Source organism: Saccopteryx leptura, chromosome 10 (assembly GCF_036850995.1).
Source record: "Saccopteryx leptura isolate mSacLep1 chromosome 10, mSacLep1_pri_phased_curated, whole genome shotgun sequence".
Lineage (NCBI taxonomy): Eukaryota > Metazoa > Chordata > Mammalia > Chiroptera > Emballonuridae > Saccopteryx > Saccopteryx leptura.
This window is the reverse complement of record NC_089512.1, coordinates 20,557,057-20,574,587: the sequence shown is the minus strand read 5'-3', so window position 1 is coordinate 20,574,587 and position 17,531 is coordinate 20,557,057. Positions and strand designations below refer to the sequence as shown.

The 17,531-nt window shown below is 43.3% G+C and overlaps 1 non-coding gene across 1 annotated transcript; it reads right to left on the bottom strand.

The window, feature by feature from the left end:
- Positions 1-13,683: 13,683 nt before the first annotated feature.
- TRNAA-UGC (transfer RNA alanine (anticodon UGC)) lies at positions 13,684-13,759 on the bottom strand. Its single transcript has one exon. It is a non-coding gene; the product is annotated as a tRNA-Ala (tRNA).
- Positions 13,760-17,531: the final 3,772 nt, after the last annotated feature.

Sequence of the window (17,531 nt, the reverse complement as noted above, 5' to 3'; positions counted from 1 at the left end):
AAGTTAGGGCCACTACCTTGTCTTGTAAATTAAGTTGCATTGAAACACAGCCACTACCATTGCTTTGGCATTATCTCTGGCTACTTCTGAGCCACGGCAGCAGAGCTGAGCAGCGGTGACAAAGACTGGTCTAAAATGTTTACTCTCTGGCTCTCTTCGGAGAAAGTTTGCCAACCTCTAATTTGATAATCTGTATAAAGCACTTAACCCAGTATCTAGCACATACTAAGTGCTAATAAATAATGAAATGTTATTTTATTTCTTTTTTTACTTTTAAAGCCAAATCTTGATTGCTAATGTCTTTGTTATTGGCAATTGGGTTTTGATTTTCAGTGCTGTGGAAAAGCGATCTATCCTTGCTAATTTAAATGTTATTGGTGGTAAATTTTTCCTCTCTCTCTCCATTTTATCTAAATGCATGCACATATAATTTCAGCCATATGGATCTTTACGAGTGGGGAGATCATGCCTAATTCAAGCATATGGAAATTATTTTCAACTTAAAAGCATTTTAAAACCAACAGATGATTTCATTCTTTATATATGCAATTATTATGAGAGCCAAAATGTCATATTTTTGCATGCCAGGACAAATGAATGCAAAGAGTTTTTTTTAAACCACTAATAGTGAACATTAAAAGGGAAGTAAAAGTGTGAGTCAATTAAAGTATAATATTAATATTTGTCACATATGCAAATTAACAACACAGCCAGAATAGCAAAACAAAACAAGATTCATGGATCCTATGACCTATTTTCCATTTACCTTAAGTGTATGATTATAAGATTTCAGCATTAAGACAAATGCTGTGATATAACAAGAGAGCAAACGTTCCCCCAAGAAATGTTTCAGAATTTGGTGGGAAGCAATTACTTCTGGAGAATATGGAAGATACAGCTATCTGATGTATTTAATTAAATTTAGTGAGAATCAGCCATAGAATGTAATTTGAGAATAGGGAGACTGAACTGACCCCTTGTAAAGAAATACCCAAACGTGATTTGTGGAAGGAGAAGCCGTAACCACACAGCTTGAGTGAGAGGACGCGTCAGTGCGGAGCCCGGGGTGTGATGGGAAAGGCAATGACTCATGGAGGGGGCGGGTGTCTGGTTGTGTTGCCTTCAGTCCTTAGCGTCCTGGAGGGGCAGAGAAGTGCCTGCCTTATAAAATTCGGCCAAGGACAAATCTGAAGCAGCCACAGACTGTCTTCAGTGCCTGTCCAGCTCCTCTGTTGGCACTTAACTTAGCTTGTCGTGAAGTTCCGTCCTTTTCCCACAATGCCAACGCTGTGGTGTTGACATGTTTCATATCCGTGCTACCCGTGTGAGCCCCCAGCCACTTATGGCTCCTGAGCACTTGAAATGTACCTAATATAACTGGGGAACTACATCTTTTTATTTTGTTCAGTTTCACTTAATTTAAAGTTATGCTTAAATAACCACATATGGCTTGATAGTTACCATATCGGACATCAGGGATTCTGAACCTAATAGGTTTCAGATTCTATTTAGAACAAAGGGGAAGGCTGGGGATGGTTTCTATAAATGACACTGAGTGATTCTTGCTTGAAGATATCTCCTAACAACACAGGAGACTCACTCGATTTGGCCCACTACGCTCTGACTGCTCAGTACCTCTCATCCTTCAGAATGTACTCACCCCGTGTCCCATTTCCGAAATGCTTTTTCTTCTAGTCACTTCTTATTAACTCAGTAAAAGGTAATCAATAAAAGAGCAGAAAGTGTCAAGAGACAGTGCCTTCCCTGAAAGACATTTTTAGTCAGTTTGATCCAAAGATAAATAGCACAAGGTTTTAAGAAAAATAAATCATTTAAGTTAAGATTGGGGGAAAAAATCATTTAGAAGCTGTGGGAGAGTCTTACAATAACATATTGGTAAGAACAAATATACTTAGCATAACTCCAATTTTGCTCATGTATGTGTATAATCTTTAGGTGTTTAAATTATTGCACGTGATAACTATTATTATTTTACTAAAGTAGACAAAAGGTGTTACAGGACAAAATTGTCTCTTTAATATAAAAAATTTCTGGAAAATCTGTAAAATGGAAAGAAAATGCATATAATCTGGATTTATTTACTTTTCTTAGATAAAGGCCTGTCTATTGTGGTAATATACTAAAAAATTGTGTCAATTGCATTTATGGCTAAAGTAAGTATATAACCCATACATCATCTTTTCGATGACATTAATTATTATTTCCTTTCTTTCTGAATTTTAGTGCCTTTTCATCTGAGATTCAGTATCCCCAGCTCAACTGGAGGTCTCGAACACCTGAGTGACCGCCCTGTGACTTGGAACTCAGGGCACACACTGCCCACTGTCACTGGGCAATTCTGAGAGGAGAGGGTGATTGTGTCTATAAAAGAGTTTTAAAAAGCAGAATGTGCTGTCCACCATGTGGCATTGATTTTTATCCAGTTAGCACATTTCTGTCTTAGAGAGACTGCCGTATTTCAACAAGGAATTGGAAAGAATTGACCCTCAGTCCTCAACTCGCGTCTGCCTCCATCATCGTTTCCCTTCCACGTAGATCCCACCCCGAGCCGCCCCAGTGTGCGAGTGGAAAGTGACCACTCCAGCCACTAAGCCCAGCCTTGGGAGAGGAAAAGCTGCATGCGTGTATAAAAGAATAAGGCCAAGTCCCTTTCCTTCTACCTGGCTCCTGCCGACATAGCTAAACGCAGGGGTCTCCAAACTTTTTACACAGGGGGCCAGTTCACTGTCCCTCAGACCATTGGAGGGCTGCCAAATACAGTGGTCCTCTCACTGACCACCAATGAAAGAGGTGCCCCTTCCGGAAGTGCGGTGGGGGCTGGATAAATGGCCTCAGGGGGCCGCATTGTGGCCCACGGGCCGTAGTTTGGGGACACCTGCTAGAGGCAGCTCTATCTGAGCCACTTTGCTACTTGTTGGCTATCATGTTATTCTTTCAGTTGCCTATATTCGAAATTATTTTCAAATTTATCTACTTAAAAAGTTGAGATAAATTCTTAGGGTAGCCTGATCAGGCAGTGGCACAGTGGATAGAGAGCATCGGCCTGAGATGCAGAGGATCCGGGGTCGAAACCCTGAGGTCGCCGGCTTGAGTGTGGGCTCACCAGCTTGAGCGCAGGGTCACTGGCATGAGCATGGGATCATAGGCATGACCCCATTGTCGTTGGCTTGAATCCAAAGTCACTGGCTTGAACCCAAAGTTGCTGGCTTGAGCCCAAGGTCACTGGTTTAAGTGAGGAGACACTGGCTTGGCTGGAAACCCCCGGACAAAGCACATATGAGAAAACAATCAATGAACAGTAAGGTGTCTGTTGGGCAGATAAAATATATTATGCTCACTTTGTTAAAGATGGCGCTGCCCAAGTGGAAGCCCATAGCCCAGGTGATATTAATGTGTGTTGGGGGCAGGCTGTGGGCGGGCAGGATCCTTGTAGCCTGGGGCTTGGTTTTAGGACTAAGCCTTTCCCACCCTTTTTGATCTGGGGTGGTGCAATCCCATCATGCCTCAGATAAGTGACTTTGTATCAGAGACTTCTCTATTTTGTATACTGGATTAAAGGTTTTTGATTTCTACACTATAAAATGGGGGCAAACCAGGAGTTTGCTCTCTCAGTTCCTGAGATTAGCATTAGAGAGAGCAGAGAGGAGAGAAGAGAGAGGCCATGAGGAGGAGGCCAGGAGAAGCAGCCAAGATGGTGGTATGCTGAGTGAGAAGCCAGTTTGTGCAGGGAGAAGGAAGGAGATGGGGAACAGAGGTGAATAAGTCTGGTGAGCTAGAAACCTTTGATTCTAGGAAACTCGGATAAGTCAGTAGCTTTGTGAGCAATGAATGAGTGGGTTTTGGAGCCCAGTGTGTGTTTTTACTTGCCCTCCAGGTGCAAGCTAGGATTAAAGATGATGGCCCACCAGTTTTTGGCTTCATTGTTTCATTACCGACTGTCCAAATCAAATGCAAACCTGCATGGACCAGGTGGCTGTGATGGTGGCCGTTGCAACTGGCTTTACAGTGTCACAACCATGAGTTGATGTTTCTCATCTCTCTCCCTTCCTACATGTCCCTTTCTGTCCCTCTTTCTCTCTTGTGCACACACTAAAAAGAAAATTCTTAGGGCTAATGGAAAATTAAATTAACATTTCATGCATACACATGAAAGGGATACAGGTGTTTGAAATATTTTATAGTATCGTTAAAATGAAGGTTAGTTTTGATAATCTGAATATTAATAGAGAAATAAATTTTGATAGAAGTTGCTGCCTTCATTAGCTTGAAGTGATATAATAAAAGATAAAATCACAATTAAATATGTTTTCATTGCCACTGAAAGAAAGATGAAAAACAAACAGTTTCATAGGCAGAGGGAAGTAGAAAATAATTATGTCAGAAAGGTAAAGTACACATAATACTGCAAACTATGTGTCAACTTTTTCCATTTTTAAAATTAAAGTTGTCTATTCTTAATCAGCACTTGACACCGGGACCCACCCTTCAGCCCTCCCACCCCCTTCTGAAGAAACTTGGAAAACCTCCATTTTAGAGCCCAGAGCTCAGGAGGAGAGAAACCTCTGACCTCCAAGTTAACCTGGGTGATCAAAACACTTCCTTTTTGTATGAGGTGGGCCCTCAACAACACAGGTGAGATTTATAGACCAGAAAAAATGTTTGTCTAATTATGAACCATAAAGGGATTTTCTGCTAGTAAGAAGTGGAAAAAAGGCATTGTTATGGGCTGAATTATGTCCCCCCAAATTCATCTGTTGGAGTACCACAAAATATGGCTGTCCTTGGAGACAGAGCCTTGTAGAAAGGTAATGAAGGTTAAATGGGGACATGTGGGTGGGTCCTAATGCATTATGACTGATGTCCTTACGCAAAGAGAAGATTAGGACATAAACACACATGGAAGGAAGACCATATGAGGACACCAAAAGGAGACAGCTGTTCAAAAGCCAAGGAGAGAGGCCTTAGAAGAAACCAAACCTACCCACACCTTGATCTTGGACTTCTAGCCTTAGGCACTGTGAGAAAACGCATTTCTGCTGTTTAAAGCACCCAGTCTCTGTTATGGTAGCCCTAGCAGACTAAGACAGGCTCCTTTCCAAAATTTCTAAGTCCAGCTGGTTCCTCCATCAAATCACACATAGAAGAGTGTATGACATGTGTCTCACGACTTTGAAAGGAAGAAGAAACGTCATCAACCCATGATCTGACTTCTGCAGGTCTGCGGGTTCTGATACAGGATTTTCTCACTCCACTTTTAAACACACATCTTTCCCAAGCCAGATCAGAGAGGCTTGCACCTTTTTCTACTTTTTAAAGTGTCTCGCAAATAGAAGAACTACTAAGTGATTAATACCACATGGAGAACATGAGGAGTAGGATAAAAGAAAAAGTTATCTCCCAATGGCATTGTTGTTCAGACCTTTTTCCCAGCTGGGTCTGCAACAGAGAAACTACTCTAAAAAGAAGCCACCGAGGAGAACTAAAAAATGTGAGCTGTGTGAAACAATCAAGCTCACTTCCCGGGGCTTGTGTCTTTGTCAAGCAACAGGAACACCAGCATTGCCCTAATGGAAGGGAACAATGTCCTATTTATTCTGATATCCTGTCTCCCGCTGAGACTTGTGCCAGGTCCTTTTGAGGAAGGGCTAAACACCACATAAGTACCCTATTGTGTACCACTTGATCTGGTGTGGAGTGGAGGCACTGATGGAGAGTAGGGAAAGGGTGGTCTTCTTCCTGAAGCATGCAGGATGTGTAAACAATATCCAGTCACTCCTCTGCAAAGAATTTGGATTTCTAGGGATGTCAAGTGCAAGATTTCTGAACTGCCAAAAAATATGCACACACCACCGTGTGTTTTATTATTTTCAATCGCCTCTTGGTTTCTCTGTACATTGCTTTCCAAAATCATCCTACCACCACCTTTCCTAAGCTTTTTAGTTTGACCTCGGGTAAATATGTTTTCTATTTTTCATTCTTGCATGTAGAATACTAATAACTTCTAGTATTCCATATTGATCAGATGCATTTAAAATTTATGATCTCTAACTTTACCTGGAGCATCAAGATAATTATTCTATTTTTCTCTACTGGATAGTTACTTTTTTACACAGTTGTTAAAAAAACTATTTTTATCCAGAAATACTTTGAAACCCTCAAGGTATCCTTTTATTTCTTACTACTTGCATTATTTTGTTAGAATCAAATGCTTAATCGATGAATTGTTTTATGTATTTCCTACTTATTGATGAGGTTTCAAAAGACAGCAACAACTTTCACTCCTGAACTGAGTAGCTGCACGTTCTTATAAAAAGTTTAAAATGTGAGCTGTGTAAAACGTGTCCTCATTCTCTCCAAGTCCTTGGTTCCAGCCATTGTTTGTATCAATAGCACTAGTGATGAGAGCCCCTCCAGCTATACACCTTGAAATCTTTTACATGGTAAGAGCTACAAGGAGATGGATAGAACCTCACATGAAACATTATTCCAAAGCAATTTTTTTTTTTTCCGAAAAGAATGCCCTCCCTGGAGTGACATTAGGAATCAGATGGGAGAATGTTCCCTTAGCAGGCCTAGAAACAGAGGCGTGTGCAAAGTGCTGTTCAGAGTAGTAGCCTGCAGGAGAAGATGCAACACTAGCAGAGGACCAAGGGACAAGAGCCATTCACATTGCATTTGAACCTTCACTTATTCTGGCCAAGCGCCTATTGTCTGGTTCTGTATATCTGTAAATATTTTTATATTGTTCTCATTTTATGAGAGCAAGTTTATTCGTGTCAATGCATGCACTGATCCAAAGTGTACAAAATACAAGGCAGTCTGCCCATATAACCTGGAGTTGATAATGATGCAAGCAAGTTGGGAAAACATTCGGAAAAGAAAATTATATCATATGAGATAAAAAGGAAAAAGCCAACAGCAAATCCTCTTTGACTACCCATCTATGCTACACACAATAGTCCTGGTCCCAGATTCTGCATAAATGGGGCAGTGGAGTTTCCATTCAGGGACGCAGGGGAGGTTTAAAGCCAGTAGCCACGGTCACCAGCACAGCAGCCTCTCATTTGATTCGGACAGTAGGTAATGAAACAATGAAGCCAAGAACTGGTGGGCCATTTTCTTTAATCCTAGCTTGCACCTGGCGGGCAAGTAAAAACACATACTGGGCTCCAAAACCCACTCATTCAGTGCTCACAAAGTTACTCACTTATCCGAGTTTCCTAGAATCAAAGGTTTCTAGTTCACTAGCCTTATCCACCTCTGTTCCCCATCTCCTTCTCTCTGCACAAACTCTGCACAAACTGGCTTCTCCTTCAGCACTCTGCCATCTTGGCTGACTCTCATCTCCTCCACGTGGCCTTTCTCTAATCTCCTCTCTAATGCTAATCTCAGGAACATAGAGAGAACAAGCTCCAGGTCTGCTCCACTTTATAGTATAGAAATCCAAACCTTTAATCCAATATACAAACAAGGAAGTCTCTGATACAAAGTTACTTATCTGAGGCATAATGGGATTCCTCATGAGAGTCCACCACCCCACATCTAAAAGGGTGGGAAAGGGTTAGCCTCAGGCTGTAACGACCCGGCCTGCTTACAGCCTGTCCCCCACACACATTAATATAATCGTGCCCATCTCAAGCAAGAAAAGCAACTAATACCATCACCTGGACGAAGGGTTTCCACATGGGCAGCATCATCTTTAACAAAGTGAGCATAATATATTTTATCTGCCCAACAGGAAGAAACATCTTTTTCTCTCTACCTTCCTTGGTTCAACAGCTGGGACCCACAAAGCAAACTGATTAAAGACATTAACAAGAAGAAAAGCAGTTTTAATTATATAGGCATGCGCTACACTCTACAAAGAAAAACGTGGCTTCAGGGGGCAGCTGGGTAATGAAGGTTTATAGACCTTCTTAGGCTACACAGAGGAGAGGGTGTGGGGCCTCTGGGCGGGGGAGGCAGGCAAGTGAGGAGAAAGTGAAGGGAAGAAAGGGGTGATAAGTAAGGTTGTTTTGTTATGCAGAGTAGACTCTCAGGTGATAAGAGCCCTGCTTTTCTGCAAATGGAAATTTTCTTTAGAAATGTAAATTTCCTTCATAAAAAGGGAAACTCGTTCAGTTCGGGTGAGATAAAGAGTGTTTCCTGTGCCTGCTGGCTCTCTACTTCCTTTAGATCAAAATACTTCTTCTGCCAAAGTGGCCTATTTTGGGGTGGCATATTCTGATACCCTTAAGAGACATATTTATCATAAATTAATGAATGTTAACTTCATCATTTCCCACTCTTCTTGTTCATTGGAGAATGAACAGACTTTCATTTCATCCCAGGAAAATTGCTAAATAATTTAAGAATATAATGAGCTACAAAGTCTTGTTGTCTTATAGTAGAAAAACTTTTCTGTTGAGAAACAGGTATAAATAGATACAGGGTGTAAAGCCAGCAGCCACGGCCAGGGCCACTATCACAGCAGCCTTCTGGCCTATGCAGGTTCTCATTGGATTCAGACAGTCCGTAAAGAAACAAAGGAGCCAAAAGCAGATGGGCTGTCATCTTTAATTCTAGCTTGCACCCGGCGGGCAAGTAAAAAACATACACTGGGCTCCAAAACCCACTCACATTCAGTGCTCACAAAGCTACTGATTTATCCGAGTTTCCTAGAATCAAAGGTTTCTAGCTCACCAGCCTTATTCTCCTCAGTTCCCCATCTCCCTTCCTTATCCCAGATACAAACTCTACACAAACTGGCATCTCACTCAGCACTCCGCCATCTTAGCTGCTTCTCCTGGCCTCCTCCACGTGGCCTCCTGCTCTCTGCTCTGTTCTCTCCTCTAATCATCCCAGGAACCAAGAGAACAAACTCCCGCTCCGCCCCCATTTTATAGTGTAGAAATCCAAACCCTTAATCCAATATACAAAATAGGGAAGTCTCTAATACAAAGTCACTTCTCTGAGGCATGATTGGATTGTACCACCCCACATCAAAACGGATGGGAAAGGCTTAATCCCAAAACCAAGCCCCAGGCTACAAACACATTAATATCACCTGGGCAACGGCCTCCACGTGGGCAGCTCCACTTTAACAAAGTGAGCATAATACATTTTATCTGCCCAACACAGGGCCAGGACAAAGGTAAGTAAGGCAAAGACATCGAAAGTGCGGAATTTAAGAAAGCGCTCTCTCTCTCTCAGGGTCCTGCAGGTGCCCCTTGGGAATGCCGCGGCCTACTTAAATTTTGCACCCTAGGCAGCTTACTCACCCTAGTCCTAACCGTGAGTAAAGCTGTTAGGCTTCACAGGCCAGATGTGGTCTCTTGCAACTACACAACTCTGTCCGTGTAGCGGCATAACCCTATGGAGAATACTAAATGAATAGGCGTGGCTGTGTTCCAATTAAACTTTATTTATAAAAGCAGGCAGTGGGCCAGACTTGGCCCGAGGGCTCGAGTTTGCCAACTCCTGTTCTATGGAAATATTTTAAATGAATATAAACATTACATTATTTGATTTGCCCATTAAACTTCATCAGTATGCAGCATATGTTTTATGCCAATAAATGACATCTATTAAAGAACAAGTTTTTAGAACATTCCTTGGATTTATATTCCAAAAGTGGGATTGATTTGTGAGTTAAGACATGTATATGTTTTCACACCTTTTAAGATTTCTTTCTCTTTTCATTTTTTTTTTTGGGGGGGGGGAGGCTTTCAACCACCCACTTCCTTGTTCAGTTGTCAAAATGCTACATATTCTTTCAAAGCTAAACTTAAAAAAAACTGCTTCCTCTGTGGAACGCTCTCTTTGCATCAGACCTCCAAGTACAAAATTACTCACATTCCCCTTTGATATAGCGTTTGGTTTGGAATTCTATACTAAAAGTCTTCGCCCTCGGGTTATAATTAGTTTATACATACATAGGTGTAATCCTCACTAAACTCTAAAGGCAGGCCCATATTGAACTCACTTATTTTTCCCAAATGTGAAGCATATTGTACTCTTGGTGGTCTTTACATATATATTGAAATAGAGTGAACTGATATTTTGCATTGATTCGGTCTTGAGGTTTTATAAAGTACCACTCTTACAAATCACTCTCATACCACAGCCCTCGGAGAAGGAGTGCCCTGAAGCCACGTGGGAAGCATGCCTGGCAGTCTCTTGGCTCCAGACCATAATAACAGCCCACACTTGCTATTTAACAAGCTGATATATACCACCCACCAGTTAATTATTATACTTTCATTTTCCGATGCCGTGTAACTCAGGATGAGAGTACTCGAAGAGTCCAAACATGCTGTCCTTCATTAGAAAAAGATTCATTGCAAGCGATTTTTCAAAGTTATTCAACCAAATGCTATGACATCTAGGATTTTCTTCATTATAATCTAGGGGAGCAGGGAAATAGAGGGCGCAGGTGAGCCAAGAATGGTCGTGAGTGGATGATTATTATACTCAGGTGGTGGATACGCAGGGGCTCTTGCACATTTCTCTCCAGCTTTGTGTATGCTTAAAGTTTACCAATAAAACGATAGCAATTTAGGCCCTGGCTGGTTGGCTCAGTGGTAGAGCGTCGGCCCGGCATATGGATGTCCCAGGTTCGATTCCCGGCCAGGGCACACAGGAGAAGCACCCATCTGCTTCTCCACCCTTTCCCCTCTCCTTCCTCTCTGTCTCTCTCTTCCCCTCCCGCAGCCAAGGCTCCATTGGAGCAAAGTTGGCCTGGGCACTGAGGATGGCTCCATGGCCTCTGCCTCAGGCACTAGAACAGCTCCAGTTGCAATGGATCAATGACCCAGAAGGGCCAAACATTGCCCCCTGATGGGCATGCCGGGTGGATCCCAGTCAGGTGCATGCAAGAGTCTCTCTGCCTTCCCGCTTCTCACTTCAGAAAAATACAATATATATATATAGTATACATATATATATATATATATTGTGTGTGTTTGTGTATAGCAATTTAGGCCCTGGCTGGTTAGCTCAGCTGAACAAAAGCGTCATGCCAAAACAACAAGGTTGTGAGTTCAATCCCTGGACAGGCACACATAGGAAACAACCAATGAATGCACAACTGAGTGGAATAACAAATGCTTCTCTTCTCCCTCCTCTCTCTCTCTCTCCCTTCCTCTCTCTGTCACTCTAAAATAAATCAGTAAAAATTAAGCCCTGACTGGATAGCTTAGTTGGCTGGAGCGTCATCCCAGCGCAGAAGTTGCCAGTTCAATTCCCAGTCAGAGCACATATGGGATTAGCTTCATGTTTCTATCTCTCTCCCTCTCAAAACAGACAAAGAAAACATTTAGCTAAAAAAGCAAAGCTGTTTTAAATATTTTTTGCCTTTGATAAATATATTTTTATTTAGAAGCCAATTGACAGGAAAATAGGGGAGAAGGATGGATGAATGAATAGATAGATGATAGAGAGATAGAAAGACAAAGCATTTCTCACTGTACTAATATTTTTGGGCTTTCGTTTGTCTTGCAGTGATTTCTTCTGACCATCTTCCACTGGCCAGTACTTATATTTACTGCTATGATAACTGCTATAGTAATGTAGTTATTTTTATCATCTTAGCCAAAAGAAGAATAGTGTCGAATAATGGTCAGTGGAGGGAGGGATGGGGAAGATCTCACATTAATACTAGCTAACTAGCCCTGGCCGGTTGGCTCAGCGGTAGAGCGTCGGCCTAGCGTGCGGAGGACCCGGGTTCGATTCCCGGCCAGGGCACACAGGAGAAGCGCCCATTTGCTTCTCCACCCCTCCGCCGCGCTTTCCTCTCTGTCTCTCTCTTCCCCTCCCGCAGCCAAGGCTCCATTGGAGCAAAGATGGCCCGGGCGCTGGGCATGGCTCTGTGGCCTCTGCCTCAGGCGCTAGAGTGGCTCTGGTCGCAATATGGCGACGCCCAGGATGGGCAGAGCATCGCCCCCTGGGGGGCAGAGCACCGCCCCTGGTGGGTGTGCCGGGTGGATCCCGGTCGGGCGCATGCGGGAGTCTGTCTGACTGTCTCTCCCTGTTTCCAGCTTCAGAAAAATGAAAAAAAAAAAAAAAAAAAATACTAGCTAACTATTGAGTGCATAATTTAGACAATTTGAAATGTTTTATATTAATACATTTAATCCTTTTTGTATACTTACTAGCCAGTGAGTTAAATCCTGCTTATTACCCTATTAGGGAAGATATTAGAAACTTGAACAAAGACACACAATTTGCAAACCAGGAGCTGGGATGAGAACGCATACCTCTGGCTCCAGAGCCACTACTTGTCACCATTATGTCATGTAATAGACATCATCTAGCAGAATATAGTTTACCAAACCAAGCCCAAGTTCCCATTCTTTAGTGCCCGACTCTATTTCCCAGCTTCTGGTCACAATTGCCTTCTTCAATGGTGGCTTTTGGGGTTTTTTTTGCAACCACTTCCATGGACTGTTTTTTTCTGAAAGGCTTGGAGGTTCCTTTCAGTCCCATACCAGTCAGTTTATCTACAGTAACAAAACCTCTAGGCTCTGGCCGGTTGGCTCAGCGGTAGAGCGTCGGCCTGGCGTGCGGGGGACCCGGGTTCGATTCCCGGCCAGGGCACATAGGAGAAGCGCCCATTTGCTTCTCCATCCCCCCCCTCCTTCCTCTCTGTCTCTCTCTTCCCCTCCCGCAGCCGAGGCTCCATTGGAGCAAAGATGGCCCGGGCGCTGGGGATGGCTCCTTGGCCTCTGCCCCAGGCGCTAGAATGGCTCTGGTCTCCGCAGAGCAACGCCCCGGAGTGGCAGAGCGTCGCCCCTGGTGGATCCCGGTCGGGCGCATGCGGGAGTCTGTCTGACTGTCCCTCCCCGTTTCCAGCTTCAGGAAAAAAAAAAAACCGAAAAAAAAAAAACAAACCTCTAAAACCCTAGTGGCTTATGATAACAAACATGTATTCCCTATTATCCACTGTGGATTGACTGCAGCCAGGCTGCATGTCTGCTTCATGTGTTTACTCATTCAAAGACCTAGAACAGAAGAGTAGCTCCTGCATGTGCCATGCTTGCATTTGGGGCACAGGAGAAGAGCAAGAACTCTGATGAAAATTTGCTATTCCTCTGAAAGTCTCTGAGTGAGCAAGGGATACATCACATCCTCTCGTATTCCATTAGCCAAAGGATGTCGAATGGCCAAACCCAAAGTCAGTAAGGCAAGAGGTTTACTCTTCACCCTGGAAATACACAGCAAGACACATGGGAACAGGTAGATGTGATTATTCTCTTACAAAGAGAAGGGGAGTAAATAATTGTGAAAACTGGTGTAACCTGCTTCCTTCCTTTCAAAATCTAATCCTCACAATAACTGATTTGGCATGTCCCTAGAGTCCATCATTACCCATTCCCTGATTTAAGGTTTTTCTTTCTTTCTTTTTTTTTTTGTATTTTTCCGAAGCTGGAAACGGGGAGGCAGTCAGACAGACTCCCACATGCGCCCGACCGGGATCTACCAGGGGGCGATGCTCTGCCATTCAGGGCGTCGCTCTGTTGTGACCAGAGCCACTCCAGTGCCTGGGGCAGAGGCCATGGAGCCATCCCCAGCGCCCGGGCCATCTTTTGCTCCAATGGAGCCTCAGATGTGGGGAGGGGAAGAGAGAGACAGAGAGGAAGGAGAGGGGGAGGGATGGAGAAGCAGATGGGCACCTCTCTTGTGTGCCCTGGCCGGGAATCGAACCTGGGACTTCCGCACGCAAGGCTGACGCTCTACCACTGAGCCAACCGGCCAGGGCCAAGGTTTTTCTTAAATCATACACACAAGAGCCTTCAGTGTTCTTAAGCTCAACTCTCCCAGCTTAGAGAAAATGGAACTTCCTATCCAAAAGCATACTTATAGCTCACAGATAAATTGTTAGAAGAACACAGGACTCCTAAAATGTCATCCAAGGCACTCCTCATGGTTCTCCTAAGGATGATAAAATATAAGTCCACTGGCATCCGCCCCTTTGGTGATTAAGGTTACACTTGGAACAAAGAGGAAGAGTATTATTTAGGATTATATACAACATCAAAGAACATAAACTCTACTACACCATCTTAAACATGAAAGGGAGTTATTTTTCTCAAGTGATACAAAACCCCAAAGTAGGATTTCCTGGACTTGTACAGTCAAGAACCCAAGCTCCTTCTAATTTTCAACTTCACCTAATTAACCAACTTTTACTTTGTACTTGCAGGAAGTCAGCTATATATCTGGCCCCGTGTTTATGCTCTACGCAGGAAGAAGGCTAAAAGAACAAAAAGTGAAAACATATGCAGTAGTATAGTGCTTTTAAGTTTGATAAAATAGACTACCCAATTCTGCTTATATCTCATTGGTCAAAATTAGGTCACAGGGTCATCCTTACTTGCAAAGATGTCTGAGTCACTGTTTTTACTTTTTAAAGTTTTCATCTGGAGCCTGACCTGTGGTGGCGCAGTGGGTAAAGCATCAACCTGGAACGCTGAAGTGGCCGGTTTGAAACCACAGGCTTGCCTGGTCAAGGCACATATGGGAGTTGATGCTTCCTGCTCCTCCCCCCCTTATCCTTCTCTCTCTCTCTCTCTCTCTCTCCCCCCCCCACCTACAAAAATGAATAAATAAAGTCTTTAAAAATTTTTTTTTGTCTGGAAATAAGTTACAAGAAGTTGCAAAAATCATACGAAAGGGTCCTGGATAGCCAATACACTGCTTCCCCCATTGGTAATATCTTCCATAAGTATAGAACATTATCAAAATTCAGAAATTTACACCCACAGATGACCATGAACTAGACCAGACTACCACCCGCATTATAATTTCAACAGTTTTTCTTGTGAACCCAGTTTCATTTTTTTTATATGTCAGTAACATTTTATCACCCATATAGATTCATATAACTATGGTCACAATCAAGATACAGAGCAGTTCCACATCACAAAGGCACTTCAGGAGCTTGCTACTCTTTCTTTTTCTCTCTCTTTGTTTCTCTGTCTCTCTCTCTCTTTCTCTTTCTTTCTTTCCACACATCACAGCCCTGAATGAAACCAGGAACCTTGCTAGGAATAAAGAAGAAAAATAGCCCTGGCTGGTTGGTTCAGTGGTAGAGCGTCGGCCTGGCACGCAGGAGTCCCGGGTTCAATTCCCGGCCAGGGCACACAGGAGAAGCGCCCATCTGCTTCTCCACTCCTCACCCTCTCCTTCCTCTCTGTCTCTCTCTTCCCCTCCCGCAGCCAAGGCTCCATTGGAGCAAAGTTGGCCTGGGCGCTGGGGGTGGCTCTATGGCCTCTGCCTCAGGTACTAGAATGGCTCTGGTTGCAGTGGAGCAACGACCCAGATGGGCAGAGCCTCACCCCCTGGTGGGCATGCCCGGTGAATCCCGGTCGGGCACATGCGGGAGTCTGTCTGACTACCTCCCCGTTTCCAACTTCAGAAAAATACAAAAAAAAAAAAAAAAGAAGAAGAAGAAGAAGAAGAAAAATGGATTTGGAGTAGGCAACAAGCAGCACCTGCCACAAAGGGCAGCTATTTTAAGGAGAGGAAGTTCTCCATGATCTTGGAGGTATGAATAGATTCCATCCACCCCCATCCTTCCTCCCAACCCATACACTCCTTTTCTTCTTTAGAAATCTCTCAAACAAATGCCATACAATTTGATTTATCTCATACTGCAGAGCCCTAATGATCCCATTGAGATGTGGAATTCATGGTTTCAAGAAACAGCAAATATATGTCTTAGTTCAATACCACTAAAACCACCCAAGGGACCAATGAAAGAACAAAGGGGTTTTGTTGTTATTGTTCTAATGAGAATAATCCTTTGACACAGGACCAAAAGGCAACAAGTAGAAAGAAAGGAAAACACCAGAAGGTCCCAAATTGCATCATATTCCGCAGGGGGTTGGGAGTACAGGTGACCTTTTAACCAGAGAGCCCACTATTATTTGCAGTTCAGTCCCAGAATTTTCTGAACAAAATCCAGCAGTTTTCTTACTATGAAACTTTAGAAACATTCCTTCTTGTTGTCTAACACGAAAGCTTTGTGTGTGTGTCAGAAATGAGAAGAAATGAATATGAAGACACAAGGAGAGAATATGTACAGTCAAGGTGGGAAAAAACATCTTCCAGAAAGTACTAATCCATATGATAAAAGAGGATCATTTATTAAAGAGCTTTGTTTGAATTTTCTGTCAAAACATGGGCAAGCCAGCCCTGGCCAGTTAGCTCAGCAGTAGAGTACTGGCCTGGCGTGTGGAAGTCCCGGGTTCAATTTCCAGTTAGGGCACACAGGAGAAGCAACCACCTGCTTCTTTACTCCTTCCCCTCTCACTTCTCTCTCTCTCTTTCTCTCTCTTCCTGCAGTCATGGCTCCAACCAAGTTGGCCCCGGGCACTAAGGATGGCTCCATGGCCTCTCTCAGGTGCTAAAAATAGCTCGGTTGTCAAGCAACAGAGCAGCAGCTCCAGATGGGCAGAGCATCCCCAGAAAGGGAGCTTGCTGGGTGGATACCAGTCGGGATGCATGTGAGAAAGTGTCTCTCTGACTCCCCACCTCTCACTTAATAAAAATAAACAGACAAATAAAAAACAAGGGTAAGCCTATTCTGATGTGTTTGGTGATTAACACTGTCAATTTCATGATATTCTAATGCCTTATATAAGATTTTTTTTCTCCCAACAATTATTACTAAGGAGTCCACTGCAATCACTGCTAATAGAATTAGAAGCTGCTCAGACCCAGAAGAAAGTGACCCCAACCCAGGTAATGAAATAGCTACAGGAAAAGCCGTTTTCCCTCCCCGGCACATCCTTTTAAAATGGTGTCTTTTCCACAATTTTTGAGGTAGACTTTGACATGATGGTGTTTAAGATAGATGATTAATAAAATATCAGAGTGACAAGTTTAAATCTAAGGGGTCAACCTATTCAATACTGGATTCAAACCTTAACAGTCAAACTAGAAGACAACCAGCAAAAGTATTCAGAGGATGATACCACTGCTGTGTACCAGCTCCCCCAAGACTGAGTGGGGCAGACATCATTCCGCTCTGCCCCCAGCTCCACTTGGCTCCAGCTCCAGAACTGGTCCTCAGTAGCGAAGGGTAGCTGATGCATTTTTAAGTCCTCATTTTCCTTCACGCTGGAGGTTAGCATCTGAACCAGAAAATATCAAAGGACCAGATAAAGCCATAGAGCTAATAAGGCCCTCTCATGTTTCAGGCACCAAACAAGTAACATACGTAAGTGAAGCAGATCAGTGTATGACAATAGGGAGTAGTGAGGACTGTGCCTAAAAGCAGCATATCTTCCCTACCCAAACATAGTCAAGTACACAATAGAAATACAACACACACGATGGTGTGCTCACTGGATAGTGTGAGGGACAAATTCAGTCTAGGATCCTCTACTGTGACACTTCAACCAGGTAAAAGACAAATATGAGACCAGTGAGTTCTTCCCAAACTCCTCACTTTTCCTTTATTGCTTAGTTGAAGTCTAGTTTTTTCCCTGCGCCATGGTTTCTCCCATTCATAAGCATTTTTGCAA